The sequence below is a fragment of the Lepidothrix coronata genome, unplaced genomic scaffold, assembly GCF_001604755.1.
Source record: "Lepidothrix coronata isolate B3197 unplaced genomic scaffold, Lepidothrix_coronata-1.0 Scaffold138, whole genome shotgun sequence".
NCBI classification, from domain to species: Eukaryota; Metazoa; Chordata; class Aves; order Passeriformes; family Pipridae; genus Lepidothrix; species Lepidothrix coronata.
Genome location: NW_016690318.1, coordinates 1,669,935 through 1,695,605, shown reverse-complemented (window position 1 = coordinate 1,695,605; position 25,671 = coordinate 1,669,935).

Sequence of the window (25,671 nt, the reverse complement as noted above, 5' to 3'; positions counted from 1 at the left end):
ATATTAAGATTTTACCTTCAAAGCACAGACCTACAAGGCACTGTCAGGATGTGGTGAAAATAGAATTCATTTGTGATTGTGAAGCTTTCCCCTATTACCATGGTGTTGAAGGTCACACGAGTGAAACAAATTAAAAGGCCATTTCTTCTAATCAGTATGCATCTTTACCACTTGCTATTAACATTTTTTCCTTAAAAAAAACCAAACCAAACCAAACCAAAAACCCCGAAACTGGTAAGACATTTGCCATCTTACTTAAGTGCCATACAAAAAACCTTGGTATTTTATAAGGGGTTAATTGGATTATATGGAATAGATTTAGATGTGGTTAAATAACAATCTGTTAAAGGCTCCTATAATTTTAAACAAGTCTGAAAACACATGAATGAAAAAAATCCTAAATATGCACTAGAACTTGTAATGATATGAGTCTTCCAATAAAGAGAGTCTGCATTCGTGCCCTAATTATATTTTGAAATGTTAGACTCTAATCCATTATTAAAATAATAAATAGAATATTAAATTTTTTCACAACATTCCTAGGACTAAATCTTCTGGATATTAACTACCCTTGGTGTTTGCACTGAGAAATCTGTATGCACATTTGAAGAAATAAGCAAACTCCCTGGTTTTAATGGATTTTAATCGAATCCTGAGGAAGCAGAAATTGAAGCACCTTTACTGGTGCTCATAGGAGGAAGAAATAAAAATAACAATAACAAAACTTTACAAATCTCAACTCATATTCTATTTTAAAGCTAAAAAATTCCTGCAAATACTGGACTGCAACTGGTGGATGATATACATGAACTAGGTAATTTTCTACTATGTACGCTATTTCTATTCATTTCCTTAGGCACACTTCTTCCTCCTTTTTTTATAAAGAGCAAAATAATGCAGGAATTAAGACAGGAAGCAGAGGATTTGAAACAATGCACTTGAAATTCCATAGTTTTACCTTTTAGGGAGAAAGAGATGAACTGAACTAAAAGAGAATTAGTACGTTCATGATTTCTAGGAAAATTCATGCATATATCATTTTATATGTAATACAGTATTTTTTGTTTTGATTCAAAGAGGTAATTATTGCTACTAAAATATTCCTGCTTAGTTAACATGATATTTTGATGGGCTTTGAAAACCTAAAGGTAAAAGGCTGAAAGACTATCATGAACATCAGGACATAGAGCAGATTCTCTAGCAGATTAACTGCCTTGATAAAATGAGGTTATATTTCTTCATGCCTGTATACAGGCTGTTCGTGTTCATGGGTATATAATTTGGCAATATTGCCTGAAGAAAATGAAAAGATACAATTAAACTGTAAAATAAGATTTTACTAATTCTCTCAGATATATCTGTGAATCACTACTTCATGTCAGTTATAGCTGCAGATAAACAGGCCAGAAATAGGCCTTTTATTTTTTTTTAATATTTCAAAACTTCCAAATTATGGCAAAGGAAAATGGACATGTGCTTGTTGAAGGAAAAGATAAAAAATATTTTTTACCTATTCCTAAAAGAAAGCAGCAATTGTCACCATTATAAGACTTACCAGTCATAGATATACAAAAGAAAAAACATTTTAAATATTCAATATTCATGCCAAATGTATGCTTCAAGACATATTTCATTTGAATTTTTTTGTTTCATTCTAATCTTTGAAGGATTCAGCAAAGTTATAGCACAAAACATTGTCTGTGCTAGAAGCTCCTTATTTATTACTGTAGCTGCTCTTTATCTTTTTACACTGTAGTAGCCACTGTGCATCAGCAGCTTTTCTGGCACTGTATTGTCTAGAACTGCTAAGGAAGATGTCTGTTCAGTAAGAATCTGTCTAGCACATTATTCTGATATGCTCCATAAGTTAGCAGATCAATATTAAAAAAAAAAATCTTTCTGATATTGCATGTATTTTGTTGCTTCAACCATTTAACATTTGTGAGCTGCCTTCAGTAATTTCTTTAACGAGATTGTTGTGGTTTTCTTCTGGAAATGTAACTGTCAGGCATTTTACATTTGTCCCTACTAATAATTCCCCGGGCCTTTATTAAAGAGATTTACAGATTTCCTAAATCCACAATCCTGCATCACTCAGATACACAGTTCTAATAAAATGATAAATTAGATTTTATTCTTTGCCTTATCCTTACAAATGAACAAATTAAAAAAATGTTTACTGAGCAGTCTGGTAGAAGGTTACAAATTAAACACTAGTATTTTCCAGCCCTTTTGATAAAAGCAATACAGAAACACATGAAGCAACATACAATGCTACATTTTAAAGCACATTTTTCAAGTCAAATTGAAAACTTCTGAAGAGAAAAGGAAACCTTGACTGTAAACATGATTTTTATCCAAGACATGAGGATGAATGCTCACACAGTATTTTCTTGCAGCTGTTTTCGTTGGGAGGGTTAGGGGTTTTTTTTATATTTCCTTAAGAAAAATTGCTAAATTGTTAGTGGTTATTTCGCACAGTTCTTGCTATCAGTTCATTTTAACAGATACAGTCAAGAAAACGAGCTTAAGAAAAATATTACTGAAATATTATAACAAATTTAAAACTCCAGCCATAAAACAAAGAGAAACATTACTGTACTTTGGAGTATTTTGGTGAATAGCAAACATGGAAACCTGGATGATTTTAACTCTCCATGCCTTCCTTTCTACCTGAGTCCTTTCCACCTTCTCTCCATAATGCCATGTTGGAGTACATCCTGCTTAGCCTCCAATCAACATTTCAAGCACTGGGATCATGTTTGATATTGTCAGATGGCCTGGAAAATTAAAAACCCAATTAAAGGCTCAGCACGCGGGTCAGCTCTTCTGCATATCAAAAGACCTCCTCTGGCTATTCTGCTCAAATTGTATCTGTTAACAGCTCACTTTGCAGAGAGTGAAATAGCACAGCGTTTATGAGTAATAAGTACCTTCCAGCTGATACATTTCAAACACAAACCACTTTCATGGCCCCGGCAAAAAGTACAAGTCATAATCAAATTGTCAATTTTTTCCTGCGAGATGCATAGATCCATTGTAACTGTGATTGTTAAAGAAGGAAATGCATTTTATTCACACATTGGGGAAAAAAAGATGCACATTTTCCCTACAATTAAAGATTTTTTGTCACTTTTTTACATTGCCTTTCCTTTACATTTCTAAGTAGTTACTATAATTGATTTTCGGGTTGCATTCAGGTTTTTTTCATCGTTGTTTTTGGTTTTGTGGTTTGTTTTTTTTTTTGGTAGGAGAATCATTTATAGTTTTTATGTAGTGGAAGAAATGGTTGAAGTCAATAGCATTTTTGTTTAGCTGGGGTATTAATGTTCACCCAAATGTTTATAATGTGAATGTGCAAAGCACTAAAAGCTTTCGAGCTAAATGCAAATTAGCAGAGCACTCAAATGACATTTTTAGAAGGAGTTTTCATCTGTCAATGTGGCATAATATTAAGTCAAACTAAAGTCACTACTTCAGCTACTGGCCATTTGAAAAAAATTCATAAGATACTAGGGTTGACAGAAAAGAAAACAAACTACATAAATATTTTTCAACATATTATATTAACCAAGCAGCTGCTAGAAGATTTCACAAGAAGTTAGCATATAATGTCTCCCTTTAGAATATATTTTGAGTGTATGCAATGTCAAAAATCTAAATCCCTGGGTTTTGCATAATGCATTAAGGTCCACATCTGAGACTAGAAAGATTTTTCAAAGCAATGTCATGTGATGAAATAACACATGCTTCACTCAGGAAAAAGAAAAATCAAGGAATATTATGAGTTAGAAAAAATGCAAACAGCTTAATATTCTGGAGTGTTAATCCATGGAATGCAAATGCATTAAATGCCACTAATCTAATTGGATTTTTTTTTAAAATCATTTATTTACAGCAAACAGATTTTTCTGGTTTTCGTTTTTTCGTGGTTTTTTAACAAATGGGCAACTGTTAATCATCAGAAACTGTCAAGTGACTTTAAAGATTAGAAGCTCACAAAAGCAAAAAATCTGACACTTATGGCTGGAAGTCCGTCTTTTACCCACACCCGCAGAGTGGAGGTGCTGCACTGCATTGGTGATGTGCAGGCTCTCTCTGTGTTCCAGCCCTTCCCAACACCCCAGCAGCATGGAAGGTGGTGCAGCTGTAGTTTCCATGCATGTTACCAGTTTGTGTGCTGTACACTCATCAGTTTGCCCTTTTGGAACCATTAGGTGCAACTCACAATTTCGAGTCAAAACCCCTGGTTCGTAGTTGCATTACAAAATGAGGAGGAAACACTGAAATGGGAACAGAAGTTTCAGCAGTCAACCCTTCAGGATTTTAGCTGCTCTTCACATAATTTGCACGTCTTCAACTTATCTTCATGTTATGTTTTCAGGATGAGCTGAGCAGCCCATATCTGTGGGGCCGTGTTCCTCATGGGGACCAACGTGACTGCCTTTGGGCCCCATGGACCCAGGAACAGTAGTGGGCACCAGCATAAAGACTTTAGAGCTGTGACAACTTAAACCTGTTAAGGAACAACATATTGCATATTAATAGGCAATTTAAAATAATTATGTGCTTTAATATTTTCTAAAGAGCAGTTACTCGTCTTTTGAAAGTTTCATACTTCTTATAGAAAAGAAAGCAAGTGCTTTTTCAGAGAAACAATGTATAATAATATGTCAGTAAAGATTGAGCAATTTTGAGTAGTGATGGGTGAAAAGGACATTATGTTCTTTTTTCTTGTCATGGTCGGTATTTTTCTGTCAGTTGGCAAAGGCTGCACTCAGCAAGAAGAAGCTAAAGACCTGCATTGAGAGACACGAGGGTGACAGCTAACCTGACAGGTCAGAAGATGACTGCAGAATTAGCCTTACTTTAATTCTCACTAAAATTCACAGCTCCTGACGAGGAAATGGGAAAAAGAAATTTCCTTACACATTTTCTTTTCATTTCATGTGCAGATTATACATATTCTGCTTCCATTAACAAGAAGGAGATTGTGCTTTACGCAGCTCTATATTTAAGGGCAAAAGACCAAGCAGATGACAGGAGTGACCCTTCTCTTGTCTTATGATCACTGCCAGTTTGACATGACACTAATTAGACTGCCTTAATCTAAACCCAGTTAGTTCTGCATGCTTGCAGCAAAATCTCTGTAAACCTGAACATAAATTGCCTTGGGCCTTTGTCTTCCTAAAATACATATACACACATATACACACTCTCATAATCCAGTACTGATAGTCTTAATATAGGAGACTACTGCATATGTTATTCTTAATTTTCAACTTTACAATTACCTTCCACTCTTGTTGCAGAATGTTATACAGTATACATGCCCACAGAGTCAGAGGAGCTGTAAGGAGATTGTTTCGTAGTTCATAAAAAAATGCATGCTGCACGCAATCTGAAATAGCCTGTGGTTGGTAAGCCTAGACACAGTTTACATTTTTCTTTAATGGCGAAATACAATTGTGGAAGTATTAAGTGAAATGCACACAAACCAATGTCATTTAAAAGAAGATCTTAATTTTGGAAAATTAGCCTACATACAAATTAATTAGAAAATTTACCATTCTTAGTAGATAAAAAAAATAACTAAAAATATTCCATTTTGAAAATTCAGGGGACAAAAATATGATGAAAAATATAACTGTGGGTACTCAATAACAACAAACTGATTTGGACTACAAAACTGTTAAAATTGATTGTTAGTAGATCCACAAGTAACTTCTGAATGTTTCACATTCAACTTTATCTGTTATAACACGATTAATGTGTTGCAGAAATAAATTTATTCTTAGCTAATTGTAAATATAACACTTAAAAGGTATAATGTTCCTTTAAAAATAAAAATGAATTTGGTTTATGTTGTGCTGTTATTACTATCTGTACCAATTCTCCTTAATGCTCAGCTCTGTGGTATTGTTTGATTGATTTTGGAATTGCAGGGGTTCTTTCTTAAACAATTAAATAGAAAGTTTAATGAAAGAAAGCTTTCAAAATGAGATCTTTGCACTTGACTAAAACAAACGAATACTAAGGTATAAATCTAATTATTCGTCCTAGCCAAAGAACTGATTTAAAGCATTATCATTCACTGTTTGGTCCAGAAGAGGACTTTTTTTTTTTTTTTTTAATCTGTGTGCAGTTGTGGATTGCTACTTGAGACTGGTTTTTCCCCTCTCTTTTCCAGGTTTGCATAGCAACTAAATTGAACAATGGGAAAAATACTACTAAAGACAGTAAAGAAGATGGATTAATGAATATTAAAATGTTGTCATTCATGCTTAAACAATATTCTACCAACCTTTTCTGTGTAATTTAACTATAAAAACAAGCATAAATAGTATATAGCATTTCCATGAATGGGACCCTTAGGCTTATTCATCTGAGCATGTTTAACTTGCCAAGTTTAAATATTTTTAGAACTGATCCTGGGACCAAGAAGCCTTCATCACAGCACAGCATTTAAAATGATACATATGTAATACAATAAAATGTCCATTTATATGCTCACACTAGGCACAAGGGAAATCCTCACAGGAAAGAATTCTAAAATCAAAAGGGACCTATTCTCTCACTGGTGCACAAGAAATTTGGATACCTAACTCCCATTACTGCTGATGAGACCAGGTCTTCCATGCATCAGTGGGACTACACATACTCAGCAGAATGGTGTCCCTGCACAGGTTAAACTGCAAAAAAGTTCCATAGGTTTACCTTGTGCAGCTGAATAATGGGAGAGAACTGCAGTCCTGGACTATCACATCATGGCCTCAGACAAGCAAGTCCTCACAGACTTAATTTATGCTGTCCACTACCCATCCATACACAAAACATGGATAACAGTGATCCTTTGGAGCTCAGAAGAAAGCTGCCTGAATTTTCTGACTCTAGTAATTTCCAGCTGGGCACCAAGATTTCAGAGCAGGTAGGAACCCTCTTGTATAGCTAGGTTGTCTTTTATCACCTCAAGGGCACTTAAAGAAAGTGTGGGAGAAGGTGGTGTGTGTGTTTGTGGATGAATGGATTGAGTCCATTAACAGCAAAAAATAAGAAAACTAAAGTAAACTAACAGCAGCACTGTAACAAAACAAGATCGGGGCAGACAGAAGCAGAGAAAGAGCAGTAAGAACATGCTACATGATATCTGAAGGCATCGACAGTTTTGACAAGTGTGGTCGGTTTGGTCCATCAAAGAGATGGCCATGTGCAACTGCACACTTGTTATTCAGTCTTTTCAGTTTGCAATTAAACATACCAATTGGAGCTACTAATAACTCTCCTGAATGTGGATCACAGTACCCCTGGGAAGAAGTCTGTAGGATGTTCTATGCTGTTCCCCACCCCCAACTCCTTTTTTTTCAGGGACACACTGAAAGCCCATTTTCACAAACAGAAGTCTCTGCTGAGTTTTGATGGCTTTTGATCAGGCACTAGCCCTTCAGCACTGCCGGCCACTGTGGCAAAATTGACCACAGCAACATTAAATTATTCTGACTCATTCTGGCTGTGCAACTAGGATCCATAACATCTGAAGACATTTCTAAGATGATTTCACAATACAGGACAGAAGGACACCTGAGCCCAAGTTCTTTATAGCTACTTATAATAAATGGAAATCTATTAAAATCTGACCACCATACTGGTTTTGTGTTTGCATATCTGATTAGAAGGCTGTGCTACAAAATTGTCTGTTTTAATTGTTTACATCATGTGTTCTGGTTTAATAGCTTAACTACTACAGAGGATATTGTAACTTTGAGCTTTCATTCAATGACTGCTAAAAGCACTCATCAGGTATGAAAGACTGAAATTAAAATTAAAACTGTTTGTTGACAGGAAGAATAAACCTCATAAGACCTTTATGTGCATCATGTTGAGTCAGAAATTATTCACAGACAAAAAGCAGGTATTGATTTTAGCAAATTAAGAAAACTAGATTATGTATCAGGACCTATTTAAATATCCTAAATACCGCTTAATAGCATGAGTTGCTGGCTCTGCAAAATTCTGGAAATGCACCCTGCCGCTTGTACTAATTGGTGGGAAATTCAGGCCTGTGTCAAAGACAACTAATTGTCTGATGAAAATAGCTTGTTTCTGACATCAGTACATACCACACCCCTATATCACACGAGGAGGGTTTCAAGAAGGTGTTATATATTGTCATAGTAATTATAATTGCGTTATATGTATCCAAGGTACAGAACCCATATAAGGTGATGGCATAAAAGAGAGTCTTATAAATGAGACTGTAGGGCATTTAACTAAACAATTGCATGCAGAATGAAGAGCTTACATAAAAGTGTATATTATGCAGATGTTAGAAACCTGTGTCTCTGAGAAGACACTATTTTGACCATAATGCATTCTGTCATGTGAGATAAAATGCAGAGAACATTTACATTTCTCCCACTCACTGAGCTTCTACCACACGGCTTGCATTTTTCTCACATCAATAGGCATCTTTTTAAACATTATATTTCTGTCTGTCTCTTGATGGCAAATAAAATTCAATAAATAAAATACTTTATAATAAATATGTTAGATTTAAGAAGCAGTTGTGATAAAATTATCACAAATTTTCAAAAATTATTTGTTAAAAACAAATAAACCTAACAAGATTTGTAGACAAGCTCAAAATATATTAATATATTGTAGATGATGCACAATAACATAAAGATCCAAAAGGACATTTGCACAGCTTTTCCTACCGCTTAACATACTGCTAAGACAAATAATCAACAGAATTTGGACCCACTGACTCTGTGGATCAGATCAACATATGACTGCTACAACAGCATGACTTGCCAGAGCGTTTCCAACCAGCCACAGTTACAGATAGATACTGAATAGCAGGGGACGTGTTCACTGCAAAACTATCAACAAGTCTAGTGTCACTTGGAATCCTGTTACAGATCACTAAATAGTTCTATCAATATTAAACCCAAAGCAAATTCTTTTGCATTTACCCAACCAGACTGGTGTACTTGACAAACCAATAATTTGTAATAAAATATAATTAGCACATGCAATTTAAATGTCCTACTGTGCTCCTAGTAATAATCTCCTTTTAGGTAATTTGAAATTGCACAGTTAGTGCGTATCATCTTAGAGTTAAGCAAATAGAAAACTTACTGAAAAACACTTCCTCAGTGTCTTTCTACATTTTTGCTTCCATCTTCTGCAGGGTGTCTATTTCTCAAATATTATTCCTAGCTTTCTTTTTTTTGCTTTTGAGAGTGCAAAGCATATAAAAGCAAAGAATCTTGCCGTATAACTTAATTGCTTTTATTTGATTTTCTACTTATCGGATTCCTTCTTTTTTCTGAGTAACTACTTTAAAAGAATTCTTTTAGTATTTTATTATTACTTCCTTTATGAAACTGCAAAGAAAATCAAACAGGTAATGTGCTTTTTGGCATTTTTAGAAATGCACAATAAGAAAGACCCCAGCATTGATTCAAAGAGCTTACAATACAGATTAGACTAGACAAGAGATTATTATTATTATTATTATTATTACTATTATTATTTACTTTTGTGTAAGATAGTTCCATAATGTCAGGCAAATAAAGTGAACCCAGACCTTTCCATTCTCAGACCAATGGCTAATCCCAAAGCACAAGGCTTAAATATACACTTTTATCTGTACATATTTTAATCAGGTGCAATACCTTACATATGGAAACCCAAACAATTGATGTGTAGTAGCTACACCTATTTCACATTTAAGTTTTTAATTAAAAAAAAAGTAGCTTTATCATATTAGTAGTTAGTAGTTTTATAAGACAAATATGCAACCCCACTGAAACGGCAGGGTTTCATGAGCACTCACCATCCCAGCTATTCACTTTCCTCCAGTCATGCAAAGCAAGTCCCTTAAACCATAGAATGAACATGTCTTATTTCAGATCAGATGAGTTTTGCATGGTGTGTCACAGAGCTAGATGGAGGAGCAGGTTGAGGATAGACCATAACTGCAGGAAAATATTAAAGGCTAATATAATTTTCTTACTCTCCCCTTAATGTGATGTCAGGCTGTATCTGCAGGCATGCTCACGCTTGTGTGAACTGGAGATAAATTACAATGGCAAGATCCATTGCTGTGAGAAACTATTTTCTTCTACCTGCTAGAGAGTGACAAAGACTTCCTTAAGCTTCAGAGAGGCATTCCCTGTTTGAAATGGTGCTGCTGCTGCCACATCTCTCAATTTCCTCAACAAAATGCAAGGCAGTGTTCTTTACCAACTAGTGAAGGCAAGTTGCTTCACAATCATCTCAGTGTTTGATCTATGTGTGTACAATTACATACTGCTCAGAGGCCAGTTATCCATGGCAGTCTTCAGCATTCCCCAATAGGCTTGACTATTCCAAATGTTCTGCATGATCCATTGCCATTCACAAGCTAACCATTGCTCACTCAAGAGCCAATTAACACCCAAGTTAAAGTGCTTCTCAAATAGATATTGTTTTCTTATGTCACAAAGGACAAAGCACTATTTGATACTATAGTATTACTATACTGAGTGTAGTAAGACTTCTTGCAGAGTAGTTTGAGTATAGTTGGCTACATCTTGAGTCTGGGAGCTGTCTTAAATGACAAATTTCCCTTCAGCTCAATTTTTGTTCCTGAAGTGATGTCAAGTTTAGAACTTTAACACAATGTATTAAATTTGTCAAGCCCTTCAAAACACAAAATTGACTTTAGAACATGAAATAGTCAGAAAGAAATTAGCTTTTTGTAAGTTTTTATATTTGTCTTCTGGAATCTGAGCCTTCAATTCTAACTTTCAAGCTTTAGTTCATTGGCACAAGAGATGGAATACCTACACTTTAAAATATAAAATCCCCAAATATCAGACACTTGCTAATACATGTCATTTGGTTTTATCACTTCATGCAAAGCAGATAAAATATCGTGAGATCTGTTATGAATTAAGGGTTTTTGGAGCAATGGCCTTGCAGGAATTGTCTAACGTGATGATCTGAAACTCAGAGACTGATACTTTTAAAAATATGAAAAAAATCAGAACTTTATGTTGAAGCTCTTTATATGGGTTAGGCATCTATAGCACTGAAATGTAATATATCTATAGCACTAGGAGGAGTAGAAAGGGACCACCTGAATTGGAAGATGGAGGAGACATTTTACTCCTTGCAGAAGGCTCAAAAACATCATTACTACACCACCACTACTATGACTAATAGTTATACTTTAAATTTTGATAGCATATTTTAGAATACTTCTTCTTAAAATACTAAAAGTAATGTTCCTATTAAGATTACACTGAGAAACAATATTTATTTTTTAGTTAAATTATTTTAATCTTTTTCTTGAAAAAGAAAGGTTCAGCCGTTTTTGAAATATTTTCCCCACAATGAAAAATGGTTTAATAATTACAGTCCTTTATTTGGTGAAGAAGCTTAAATGCAGTTGCCTAAACTTACAAATTATAAAATAAATATCAGTTCAGTATAGTCCTGCATTTTTTTAATGCTATTAAAACTTCATAGGCTTCAAAACAGAATAGATATAGCTTTAACATTTAGAAAAAAGCTCTGCATGTAGTTAGCAATCATTTCTTAATCTTGGAGACAAACCTGCAATAGTTTTAATACTCATGAAATTCTGATTGTTACAAGTTACTCAATCAGGCTGACTAGTTCCACTTCTTTTGAGATAGGTTTTTCTGATGTCTCGACTTCTCACTGTTGAAGCTCCTTAAGTTTCTTTGTACTATCATGTGCATGTAGTGGAACTAATTTTTTCTGCAAAAAGGATTTCTGGTTAGAAATCTGTTTCCTTGCCCTTGCCTTTTCAGAATCCTGCCAAAGAGAGATAGCGGGACTATGGTGCAACAAGGAGGTCATAGGAATGGCAAAGGAGATGTCTACATAGGCTACAACTTTCTCTTTTAAGCAATTGCCACACATTCTGCCCTGCTAAACACCTACCTTCAGAGAAATTCAAACATTTACAGCAGAAGTCATTCCTGGAAAACTTTGGTTTTAACTAGTATTCAGTGATCTTAGGGAGTTCTTAAGTAATAAAATCACCAACAAACATTTTGTCTAAAGGAATATACTGGCGGACAAGTTTTGAAAAAGCACCAATGGTAATTTTCCCCATTGAAACTAGTCCAAATTCCCACTGGTTTCCAATGGGACTGCAAATAGAATCATGTCTCATCCTGTTACTCATTTTAACATTCTTTTAGGATAACTGTCATTTTGATTATTTCAGTGTCTAGGAAAAATAGTGGCCTACCATGACTCTGCTATGTCATGTCTCCAAACAGAGACATTTTTCTCTATTTTAATCTTATAAATCCGCTAGAACACCTATATTTAGCTATTAGACATATAGTTTGGGTTTGTTTACATGGGACAGAATTGTACTTTTTAAAAACTGTTGTAGCAAGATTTAAAAAAGTTTTCCACATTTAAAGGTCTGGTCTCGGACTTGGATGACTCCAGTTTCAGTTCCCTACAGTGCCAAGCACACTTCTGATTAGATCTACAAAGGCATGCCCACATAGGATACCTTACAAAAATATGGTCTTTATTCCAGGATCTAGGCAAACACTGCAGTAAGTCTCCATGAGAATGCCATCAGGACTTTTCAAATACATGGTCTCTGTTGCTCACTCCTCCTGCCTCTATGAATCCTCTATTTCTTTCATTGTCTGTTTCACCAGGAAAGATTATAGAATGTTCTGTTTCTGGGCCTTATTATAGTAGTATTGTGCGAAATGGTAAACTTAATTTGAGAGATCCAGTAAAACAGTGCTACTTTATCAAGTACTATCTCTCCTGAACTACTGTATAAACAGAGGGTCTTGACACAGCTATGACATCTGATTTTTAGTGTAAACACTGAGAATGCTTTACACCATAAATAATAATATATATTATTTTCTAGAGTCTTACATGAAATTCTGCAACAAAATCCACAAGACAAATCCCTTAACACTCTGGCAGGTCCTAACAAGCAAGATTTGTACCTTTTCCCCTTTTCTCCAGCTGGCACCCATTTTATATCTTGGTTACACTCCTCTTCAAAGGTGCTCAGGGGCAGCAAAAGGAAACCTGCTCATACCCTGAGGGCGCTCATAGTCCCGACTGCCCATACCAGGACTCCCAAGGGCTCCCACCACCCTGCCCATGGTCCAGGACCCCATGTCAGCCCACAGACAGAAGCGAGATGACAGAAGTGAGACTGTGTGGTTCAGGGATTCCAGGACTGAACGAAAATCTCTCCTTAAAGAGGTAGAGTGACCAAAAAGCATACGCAGGAGTAAGAGTCATAACAGCAGCCCCTTGTTGCTCTTAGGGGGAAGGGGAGGGGCTAGGTGGGAGATTTGTTTACAGGCTCTTTCTCTTCTGATTTTTTTAATTTTCTTCTTCATGTTTATGTTCAAGTAAAACCTAGCTTTAAAGTTGAGGGGTTTCATTGTTTCACTGTTGTGTTTTAAAACTACTCTTTTTTGGCACTTTGGGATGTTCACTTAAAGGAAAAGGTTTTGGCAGAAAGCACTAACAAAGTCCTGTTGTACCTCTCAGACCGAGACCTGTGCTGTGAAACAAAGTGCTGCTGAGTGGTTATTCTTCGCCTCATTCCACCCCGGCCCAGCACAAAATAAGTTTCACTTTATATCTCCAACAACCCCACTTCTGCTGAGTTCCTCCCTCTTCCATGACACATGCTGCACAAAAAAGCCTCACAGGTGGCCTTGTGCAGTTGTTTGCATTTCACCTTCTAAACACAGAAAACTTACTTTTACGATGAGATAAACTGTGATCCAATGAAATATGCTTTAAGAACCACTTAAAATGTGTTTAATCTGGAAAATAAATCCATCTCTTTTGACTCTGGCAAGACTCTACAGTCATGTCAACAAAGATTTTGGCCTGCTTAAGATCTGTATCTTTATACAGACTTAATAAAATATAACTTGTGAGAACATTTTCAAATTACAAACAAAGTCGCAATACACAAACATCTTCATGTTTATATTCTTAAGGTCATATGAAAATACATTGCGCTTTCTGCAAACACAGTTAACATTAGAAGTCACTGACAATTTATCTGAGATAAAGAGGTTGCTGGGGAAGCTTTCTAACCCCCTTGATTGTTATGGAAATAGTTAAAATATTGAAATGAATTTAAGGAGTTATACTCATACACATCAGTCCTGCTATAATTTGGAGACAATGAATAATATATTCCAGACAAAGTGAAGGCAGCTATAGAAGTAAACTAAAATAGGAAAATTACGCCCACCAGGCATTTAAATTTAGGAGCTGAATAAATTATCCATACATTAAAAGGTTCATATATTTCAAAGAAAGCATAAAAAAGTTTTTAAAAAAACCTGAGAAAATGTAACAAAAAGCAGAATAATTCCAAATGTGATCAAAGCTGGTGTGGAAACCTATTTAATGGATATCCTTGTTGAACAAAAATTATACAACACTACTTTCACAGATCTATTCTTTTAGCAGATGTTCACTTAGAGTGCCTGCTGTTTTATGAGGCAAGTTTTAATCTGGTAGAATGAAAAAAATCATTAAAATTAAGATTTTTATCGATTCAAATTTCTATTGTATTTTTTCGTCTTTTGGCATAATGGACATTTATTGCTTTTAATCAAATATTTATCTGATATTCTTCCAAAAGGACTTCCATATATTCTTCTATGATTCAGTTCACTGCATATGCTATTCTTCCAAATCTATTAATTAAAAAGTTCACTCAGACTATTTGATGAAATTCAAAAATACCTCATCAATTTTCTCATGTTGAAAAGCTGATTCTCCCAACATTCATCGAAGCCTTAGTTAAAACTTTGTATACATAGCACTTCTAAACGTGTGCCACTGCCACAGAGTATCTGAACTGCTGTTGTCTTGATCTTATAACAGATTTGGTTAAAAATATCAGAGTAGAGCTTCATGTTTTCTTGTTAAGATGACTTTAGAATTAGGAACAGTGAAGATGCTGTTATTCCTGCTATGACTTAAGAAGAATTCTGCGAACAAGTTCTTTCAGACCTCCAGTGAACTGATGATGTATACTTCCAGTGAGGAGCAGACTCATCACTATTTAATATTACTATTTAACAGAGATTGCATTATACTTCCCAGCTTCAAATGGGATGTCCTCCTTTGCAGCTCATTCCAAGAGAATGAACATCTTCAAATAAATCCAGCCAAGGCAACTGACACTGGTATGACAGGGACAGTAACACAGTTAGGTAGTTTTCTTCTGTGGGTAGTAGTGATTGCAGAATAGTGCCCAATGGACTGCAAGCCTGAATGGTCACAATAAAGGTGGATTTCAGAGACAGACATGAAAGCATATTACTGTCTTACAGAGCACTGACAACATCTGACTTCACTAGGTGGCTTCTGACAACTGCTTGTGTTGAGACACCATGTCAGAGAACTAAAAGTGAGTCTGTTTTCTTCTTGCAAATGGATCATAGTCATGTCATTTAACTATGTGATCACAGAGAAATGAAGACTAGATCCATACAGTCGTGGATACAATTAGAAGATATTTCATAATAAGAAAAGTTCAGGTAGCAGATACATGAGTATTATTTTGAAACAATTGATTTTACAATAGCAGGAAGGTTAGTTATTTTTATTTGCCATACCCTGTAGATTTGTTGCTCTAAGTTTATCCAGTGTACATGCTGGGCACTTCCTGGGCATCCGCCTATGAAGGAAAGATATGTCACCAAACAGTATTATTTACTCTGCAACTAGACTGTGCGTTACTGTGTGTATGCAGTAAGTGTGCCTGTGTGTGAGGTAGCTCATTCCATTTGGAAAGCTGGTTGCATTTTATCCAGCGTGTTTTAAAGACATCTCCAAAGCAAATTAAAACATAGCAGTTTGCATGCTGTAAATCAAAGGCTCCTTTACTGCATACTTATTTCACGTATAAAAGCCGCAGTAGAGCCACAACTGATGTAAGAAGGTCAAATCATTAGAGGTTCATCAGCATGATGTGGCCCATTATTTATAACTTAGTGAATATTAGCTAAAAATCATTTGAATAGCACTTTACTCATTAACATATTTCAAGCTATCTGTGCTCAGTGTTACCATAATTTTTGTGGTATAGCTCTGAAATATGTAAGTGTTACTTGCTTAGGAGGAATATTTGGGCAGAATAAGAATGCTCCAAGGGACTGTGCTCTTTCTGAGGAAGAATAAACACATAAAGGATTCACTGTCAAGGAAATTTTATAGTGTGGAATCCAGACAAGACTGATATATAATGCAGCAATTTATGCTTCTTAATTTAGCTGGTCAAGTTTCATGGAAATTTGTGGGTTTGTTTTGAAATTATATAGCTGAGGAGTTACATGGTAGTCGGTCACCAAAAAAAACCACCCTTTCTGCCTTTGAGTATGACCTGACCTTAAGTCTTTTGGGATATGTGGTTCAGTCACTGATTGATATTTGTAATGTGTTGTGACTAGTAAAATTCAACTATTTCATTTTGTAATAACTGGTTCTTTACCTGCAAGTTGCAGCAGTGCAATTTCACTAGCTTTAGGTGTGGGGATTTTTGATTGATGAGTCATTCATATCAGTAAAAGTTCTAGTAAAACCCTAATTATATCACTGTGTGAATTCCTACAACTTTAAAAGCTTTCCTACTCCCTGCAGGAGAATTTTTTTTTACTGGTTGGGTCTCTAACATTGCCCTTTCTTTAGCGATTTGCAGAAGTAGAGGGTAGGTTATTAATTTTGGGGCAAAAGTATATAAACTTTAGGCCTCCAAACCTAAACTCCCACTCCAAAACTAAGCTTTACAAATGCAAAGAGGAAAAGGGGATGTGGCCTCTGGCTGCACAAGCCTCCTGGCCTTGTCCGTACACTGGCAACCTCAAGTTGCAAATGACCATGGACTTCTAGCTAGGTTAGGAGAGATTTGGGACATATCATGGGGGCTTTTCTAAATAGCAAGAGTAAGAATATGCTACATCAACAGAAGGCAGGAACTGTCCAGGTTTTTGCTGGGGGATTAATGAAATATGCAACACAGGAATAATCTATAATTTCCTATCTAAAATATCAGACTGGCTAACTGAATTGCTCAGAGACAAAGATCTTATATTCCCTCCCCCCCAAAAAAAATTTTTTTTTTGTAACATGTAGGGTCCTTTCAAGGAATCTAATGAGTCCTAGGAAGAATCTTCAGGTCACTTAGATGTGGGGAATCATCTTTGCATTTTATAAGGCTAGACAGTTTCAGAATTGCGCTTCGCACTGAAGAAATTATTGATGGATAATTTAGAAAAGTTAATGAAATTGTAACACAATCAAACCATAACCCTTTGTATCTAATATTTTTCTGCATATTCAGCATATCTTATTCTCCACTTTCTGATGTATGTGAATAGTTAAATAATATAAATCATCATATTACTGATCTAAATGAATCCTTACCAGGTAGTTTTAATGGTTTTAACAACACCAGTATAGTAAAACTCCAGTTTAATCCCAATGCATGATGAATTAAAGACAGGTTTTAAAAGGATAAAGAAGGGTGGATTCTAATTTTTACTGATAAAAAGGATGCATGAATTCTGCAAATCAATGTGCTGAACACTTGGGATGTAGAAACTTCCTTTGTATCCTATTTCCAGCTGAAGAGTCTAGAAAGAAAAATAATACGTCTTTCTTCTTTTTCTTTTGGGAGGAAAAAAAGGCAAAAAAGCTCTGTTTTCCTCTCGAGTCATGTCATTTCTTTCATACATGTCTTTGCTTTGTTCAAAAAAAAAGCTTTTGCCTTTTGCCTACATGCCTTGTTTTCAGTGCCATATGTCAAAATCTTACAGTCAACTTTTGATTTTATCACCTATTCAGTACACATGAGAAAAAGAGCAATTACTTCAAGTACAGGGTATGTGGATTTTTTTAAAATTTCCATTTTAAACCATTTTAGTCCAGATCCAAGCCTTAAAAATTTGGTGACGTATTTTTTGATGTCTTGCAATTAAATCATTCTGATTTCACATTGTTGTGAAATCAGCCACTTGGAAAAAATATGTAAGAGTCCTGATTTGCCTTTCTGAATCTATTTTTCACAGTTGCAAAGTCCTGGTCAAATAAATTAAATTACTACAGCAGTATGTAACTAATTTTATGTAAATTAAGATGTTAATGTTCTGAAACACATTCCTGAAAATGGTCTGTTTTCTCTTGTAGCTTTTCTTCATTAATGCCACAGTGGAAATCTAAAAATTAATTTCTACAAGACTAAGTGTTGCTCCCTGGCCTCTAAAGAACTAATTTTGTAAATAGTCTTAATGGTCATCTGACACTTCTCAGTGGCCCATCAAAATAAATCAACACTGCTGCCTGTGTGCCAACAGAATGAGCAAATGTGACTTCAGGTTTTTATAAACATCAGATGATCTAAGCAAGTTTTAGCTGTGTTGCTGGGTACATAATTATTGTAATATTTTAACCTCTGTTTGTGGCAGTCCCCTAACACAAGCAAAATTGATGCTTTAGGTTATCAAGAAAATACAAAGATTAGCAGAATGAAAATAAGCATAATTGGAAACAGAGGAATGCAAAGTCAGAAACAACCTTATTATTTGACTAGAAAGGTTCAAGTAGCAAATACATTCAGACACATACAAAAGAGGCAAATCTGAAAAAAGGTAGCTAAAGCCTCAATTTCCACCTACGAGTTTCCTCACTTTTTCTGTCATCATGTCAGATTAGACTGAGAGAAGCCATGATTATCTTTTTAATTATTTTTGCATGCAGATCCAGATTAGTTCTATGTTAATTTTTTGCTATGTATTCTAAATGATCATCTGCAGTGGTAAAACAAAGTGGGTCAGGTCCCTCAAACGTTGGATAAACTGTTATATTGGCTTGAAGAAACACAACCTCTGCTGCTACAACTTTTCTGCAAATACCAGAATATTGTGTACAGGAAGGTAATTTTTTCAACATACTCCATCAGTTTAATGTACACCCCTTACATCATCACTGTGAAGAATGAAAAGATGAGAAGATATCTTTCTTTTATATTTCTGAAACTCCCTTTTCCAAAGAAATTTTCTTACCCCAGTTATTTTGCCTACACTGAACTTGTTTCTCCACTTGCGAAAATCTATGAAAGTTTAGTCATTGGCTTCAGTTAAAAATCTGATGGTTTTGCATAGACACAAACCACTGAGAATCTCACAGTATTATTAACTAAATGTTACCAGTTCTTAGAAAGAAAATTGTATTCTTCCTAAAAGGTCCTAATCTGAGATCAGTATAAGAGAATTTAATTATTTTTTAAAAAATAAATAACTAAAATATTAAAAACTTAAGATCCAGACTGTCAGCACAAAGAATCATGAAGGATTTAAGAAAACCTGGAAATAAATTTTCACAGTCCAGATTATTTTTTTATTATGTAAGTGTGCTTGAAAATGTTATTTGTATTTTTCAGCTATGCAAAAATATATAGAGAGAAGATACAGTTAATCTATTTTCTGTAGTGTGCAGATATTTAAGGTGATTGATTTAACCTTGCCTGAATTCCTAAAGGTCCGTACCTCCACTTTTATCCGGTGTGAGTTTAAAAGTCCTTAAATTCTCCCAAACCAGTCACTTCATGAAACTGGCTGAAACTTAAGATTGACTGAAGTCAATATATTCTAACAGCAAGTTATGCTTCTGAGCCATACAGGTTAATGAGTTACTGCTATGCATCAACTGAGTGTGATGGCTGCTTATTCATTCTTTCTTTGTATCAAACACAAGGTAAAACACATTAGGTTAAACTTTAATGAAAAAAGCTTATGCTAATGCACTTTATTTTGGATTTGCCAAAGGCTAAGAGTTCATTTAGTACCTCTTAAAGCAATGGCAACTTGATGAAATGGCTAAGCCCTAAATAAGAGAGATTATAATATAATTCAGTCACCCTGATTTCTGGTTCCCTGTTGTAATTATTAACCAAAATTCAGATTCATAGATTTCAAGACAATATTTATTTGTGCAAGGAAGTATGTTGTCAAAAATTGAGTAGCAGTCAGCTTCATTCAATCTGTAAGTACAATGAATAAACACCATCTCTCCTCTTGTATTACTTCCTTAGAAATTGAGATCTGGGCCTTCATCCACCTTCACATGTGTGTCTAGACTTTAAGTAAAAATAAACTTCTGAAAGCTACAGCTATTGAGCCTTGCATATACGTCCACTAGAATGAAGGCAATACCTGTTGCAAGATATTGTGAAAAGCAGTGGCTGGAAAGGAAAAAATAAAATAAACAGGAGAGTAGTCATGAATAAAAGATTCCCTTTGAAAGTTATTAGTAGTCCTTCTGAGAAACACATGACAAATGGATCAAATTTTTTTCACAACTGACTAGAATTCTGGAGGAAAATAACCTTCTTGCCATCATGGAAGCTTATATATCCTTCAACAAGGGCGAATGGGAAAACCTCAAAAATTCATTTTTTTTTCCTGAAAAACTAAGGAATTTTCTAAGAAAATTTCTTGATCTGAAAAATTACATAAGTGTTTGGGTTTGACTTTAGTTAGCATATCATCTGCTGCCTGATTTAATTTGAAATATTATTTCTTTCATCTACTGTTTCTATATATGTGAAGGTTTGACAAGTTTTCAGGTCCACCTCATTTATGCATACTTTCCTAAAAGTCAAAGAGCCAGCATAACCACTATTAAGTTAGTATTTCAAAACTTTGTTTTAGGCATGTGATTATCAAAAGTCACAACCAAGCACGATCAAAAGTCAAAGCTTGTCTTCTGGTTTCTGATTCAGTAGATTTCTTGTACAGCTGAAGATGTATAAGGTATTCTCAACCAGGCTTTTCATGGTTTATAGAATGACTGAGGTTCTCTGGTGTTTAGAACAGAATTCATAGAATGAAGGGAATCTGGTGATTTTCTTTTCCAGCCCCTTCCTGTTCAAGCAAGGCTACTTAGCACTGTTTGCCCAAGACCATGTCCAGACAATTTCTGAACCTCTCCAAAGATGGAGAGATGGTAAATCTATGTCAGTGCTCAGTCACCCTCACAGTGAAAGAGTGGTTGCTGATGTTCAGATAGTGGGAAGTGCGCCTCTGGTCCTGTCACTGGGCATCACTAATAAAAGCCTGCCTCCATCCTCTTTCCATCCTCCCTTCAGGCATTTAAACACATTGACAAAATCCTTTATGAGCTTTCTCCAATTCAAACAGTCCCAACTCCCTCAGCCTTTCCTCATAAGAAAGATTACAGAATCACAGAATCACTGAATATGCTGAGTTGGAAGGGACCCACAAGGATCATCAAGTCCAGCTCCTGGATCTGTACAGGACCATCCCCAAGAGTCACATCATGTGCCTGAGAGTATCATCCAAACACTTGAACTCTGTCAGGCTTGGTGCTGTGACCACTTCCCTGGGGAGCCTGTTCCAGTGCCCAACTACCCTCCAGGTGAAGAACTGAAGAACCTTTTTCTAATATCCAACAGAAGCCTCCCCTGACACAGCTTCAGGACATTCCCTTGGGTCCTGTTACTGGTCACCACAGAGAAGAGATCAGTGCCTGCCCCTCCTCTTCCCCTCAGAAAAAAGTCATAGACTGCAATGAGGTCTCCCCTCAGTTTCCTCTTCTCCAGGCTGAACAGACCAAGTGGCATCAGCTGCTCCTCATATGGCTTCCCCTCGAGGCCCTTCACCATCTTCGTTGCCCTCCTTTGGTTGCTCTTTAAGAGCTCAATATCTTTCTCATATTGGTAGTGATATAGTTCCTTATTTATCTTAGAGACCCTTTGCTGGACTCCTTCCAGTAGCTCCATATCCTTTATGTACTGGGGAGCCCAGTACTGTGCATGGCATTCTAGGTGTGCCCTCACACTAGCCCTCACTAGGGCTCAGTAGAGAGGAAGGATCACCTCCCTCAACAAGCTGTCAAGGCTTCTAATGCAGCCCAGGACACCCTTCTTTGCTTGAAGGGACTCATTGCTGGAAAGGGCTCATTTCTAGCTCCACCACAGTCAGCCAGGTGATGTCCTACAAAATTGCATTTACTGGTCAGGCCCCAGCACTTACTAGTGTGTGGAATTATTCCTCCTCAGGTGCTGAACTTTTCTCTTCCCTTTTTTTAAATGCATGAAGCTCCTGTCAGTCTATTTCTCCAGCCTGTAAAGGTCTGGACAGCAGTAAAACTCCCTTTCTCTTACTAGTATGGCAAATCTTCCTCCAGATGATTTTCCTAACCTGGGATTTCTTACATGCACTTTCCCCTACAGCATGCTCTCTCATTTTCTGCCTGAAGGGAAGCTGAGCATAGCAAAGGGTGTTCTTGAAATCAAAATTCTTCGGGGGCCAATTCATCCTTCGACACCAAATAATATATGTGTAGTCACACAATATATTAAATGCACTATAAAAGTAATAATGTTTGAAATTGGTTTTGCATCTAGTGTGAACAAGATTTTGAAACAAGAACAGAACCTTTTGAAACAGGTAGGAATTTAGGAAGACTGGTACAGCAAATGTTTTTTCTAGGTGGCAATGCAGAAATGCAGGTTACCACAGAAGGTAAAATCTTGACAATTGCAGTCCTGTCTACTCTATAACTCTATTGGCGTTCACACAGTGAGTTTCAAATGAATATAGATATGCTTCAGCATTCTTGTTCAGTATGTCCCTTCTCCATGGTGCCTTATTATTATTACAATTTAATGTGGTGGCACCTAACTGGCAGAGTCAGGTTATACTCCAGTGTGCTAAACAAACAATAAATGACATGACAGTCTCTGCCACAATACATGGACTTCACTCTGACAGGGCTAGATCCAGTGAAGGAAAAAGCAATGATCTATTCTGACAAGATTCTGAAGGTATTTAAAACAGATGGAAAACCCTAGACTCAGTATGAATGTCCTCCTTAACTGTCTTGAATCAACATGAGGTAGCTTATTTCATACAGACTGCCATACAGAGCCAGACCAACAGCACAGATTTCCATACCAAAATCTAATGGACGAGTATGTCCTTCCACATACTATGAAGCACTGTAAATGCTTATTCTCAGAGTATTTGACTTGCCCAGTTTTATACCTTTTGTGGCACTTCCTGAAGTTCACAGCTAAGCTGTCTATGTTGTCTGGTTTCAAAGTCTGTCTAATGGCAAACAGATGTGACTCGATCATGCCAAACTTTTGGTTGCCCTTGGAAAACAGATACAGGAATTGTGACTGTAGAAACCAAAGACCACAACTCCAGTTTGGAAGCAAACAGTCCTTTCCTGATCTGCTTGAAAAATGACATTTCACACTGCTATAGACTTTAAGTTGTGATTACTATTTTCTACTATATAGAAATAAAATTTAAAAAATTAAGCACGATAAAAATATCTTTAATTAATATTCATATGCCATGCATTACTTAGAGTCACACTGTGCACAAGGATGTTTTCTCCTTCCATCAATATGTACAGTCTGAAAACCAGTCTTACACCAGCACACCAGACTGTCTCTGAATATTTTTATATTTTCTTGTTCAATTTCTATGTAAGATATCCAGCTGGTTATGGACAGACTTCAAAAAATATGGGACATTACTTATAAGTGACTACAAGACTAAAGCACTGCTATTACTATTTGTTATCATAAGAGAAAATATGTGTTTATGTCTTCATACGGATGCATTTGGAAGTAAATATTCCATAACATTATATTATATGCATTAACACTATGTAAGATCAAGAATCTTTAATAAATTTCCCTGCTTTGATACTGAAACAAAGAATTTCTTTTATGAACAAGAGCATAGCAGCTGCATTTTTCACAAAAAAAAATTTTGCATAATGAATTCTCTAGATTCTGCTATTGTTCAGTGAAGTACACACTCATGCAGAGAACTGCAGGATGGAGATTTCAATAGGAAAATAAGTTAATTTATGACAACAGCTAAGTAATAAAAGAAAGGCATATGAAAAATATGGAAAAATTGTGTCTGAGCACCCTGCCTTTCAAAGAAATGAGACTGAATGAGACTACAAGACAGTAGAGTCTTTTGTGTTTACTGAAATTCTGGATATAGTGATAGACACCAGAGTAAGAAGCCTACATTAGTCTTCTCAGTTTTGTTAGTCTTACATAGGATAGAGTGCGCACACTCCTATCCTTTCAGATCTAGGTATAGTTCTACGAAAACAAAGCCAGATTCTGCTCCGTATTTTTTGTGCAAGACATCCTTCCCCAATGAAACCAACACCATACACTTTTGATTGTTCATAGTGATTGCAAGAGATTATAAACTTAAACTCTGTACAGACCTTAAATGTCACCATTACTGAATACAAAGTTAAAACATTTTCACAGATGAAAAATGCCATTAGAATAGCAGTAGTGAATTCATCTGGTAAGATGAATTTCTCTTATATGATTGCAAAAGGAATCTGCTTTCTTAAACCAGTAAAGGGAAGGGACAGTCAGTCTGAGATTTACACCTGATTTGTGCTATAGTCATCTTTGAAATTAAGAAGTGTATCCTTGCATTTCATTAAATTCTGGCTAATGAGATAACTGTCTTCCCAAGGAGGGAGTGATGAAGTACTCATGCCATAAAGCATAAATTAATGCTGCAAGGTTAAACACTGGAACTAACTCATGTTTCAACAAAAGCCCCTACCAGCAGTTAAATTAACTGACATAAATACCATAAAATCTGTCTTTATTTTAGTCTCAGATGATGCTTCTTTTTACACCCTTGCTTTCAGTTTGTATAACTCATTTTTGCACATTATTGCATGCATCATTTGCCATTTAAAGAATCAGCTACAACTGAAAAAAGATTTAGGAAATCAAATACTCAGGGAAAAGAACCTGTAGGTATGAGAAATACCCCTATCACACTGTATTCTGCCTGTACTCTTTAAAGAAAATACCACAACAGACAACCACAGTTCAAAGAAACAGTTAATTACGTTGAAAATAGACGAAAGAAATCTACTTTTTCAGGTTTTTGATAGACATTTCGAAAAAAAAAGCTAAGGAAAACCTGTGGTGATAATAGGTTTGATATATATTCTGGCAAAAAATTATATCACATTAATGAGGTGGCTTAAAGGGCTCATGCATTTTGTAGGAGGCATTTCAATGTATTAGTATAATTAGCAGTGATGAGAAAACTGTTTGGAACTGAATTACCTCTCATGAGTTCATTTGAGCTATATGAAATTACACCATGCAAGAAGGAAAATTATGGAGCCATCCAGAGAGAGTTCATGCCTGATTTGATCATAGTCACTAATTGGATGATCATTTTCGTAAAGCTTTTCAAACGGTTGACAGTTTCTGCCTCTCATTTTTTTTAATGGACTAGCTCTTTATTTCTTGCACTAAGCAACCAAACATACATTTATTCAAGATTTTGGTGTTTCCACAGGGACCTACAGGTGTAATTGTCACAATCTGAGCAACCTTTATCCCCTAATTAGCTGCTTTTTGGGGACCCCTGATGAGAGTTGCTGTTCTTGTTAACAATCTTAGAGAATACCTGATGAGTAAGACTCTCCAAAGTCTGATGCATGTCAGCAGATACCATATGACAGCAATTTAATGAAGTTAAAAACTGACTTGATTCTGATGGCTGGGATAGCATCTGTGTTGTA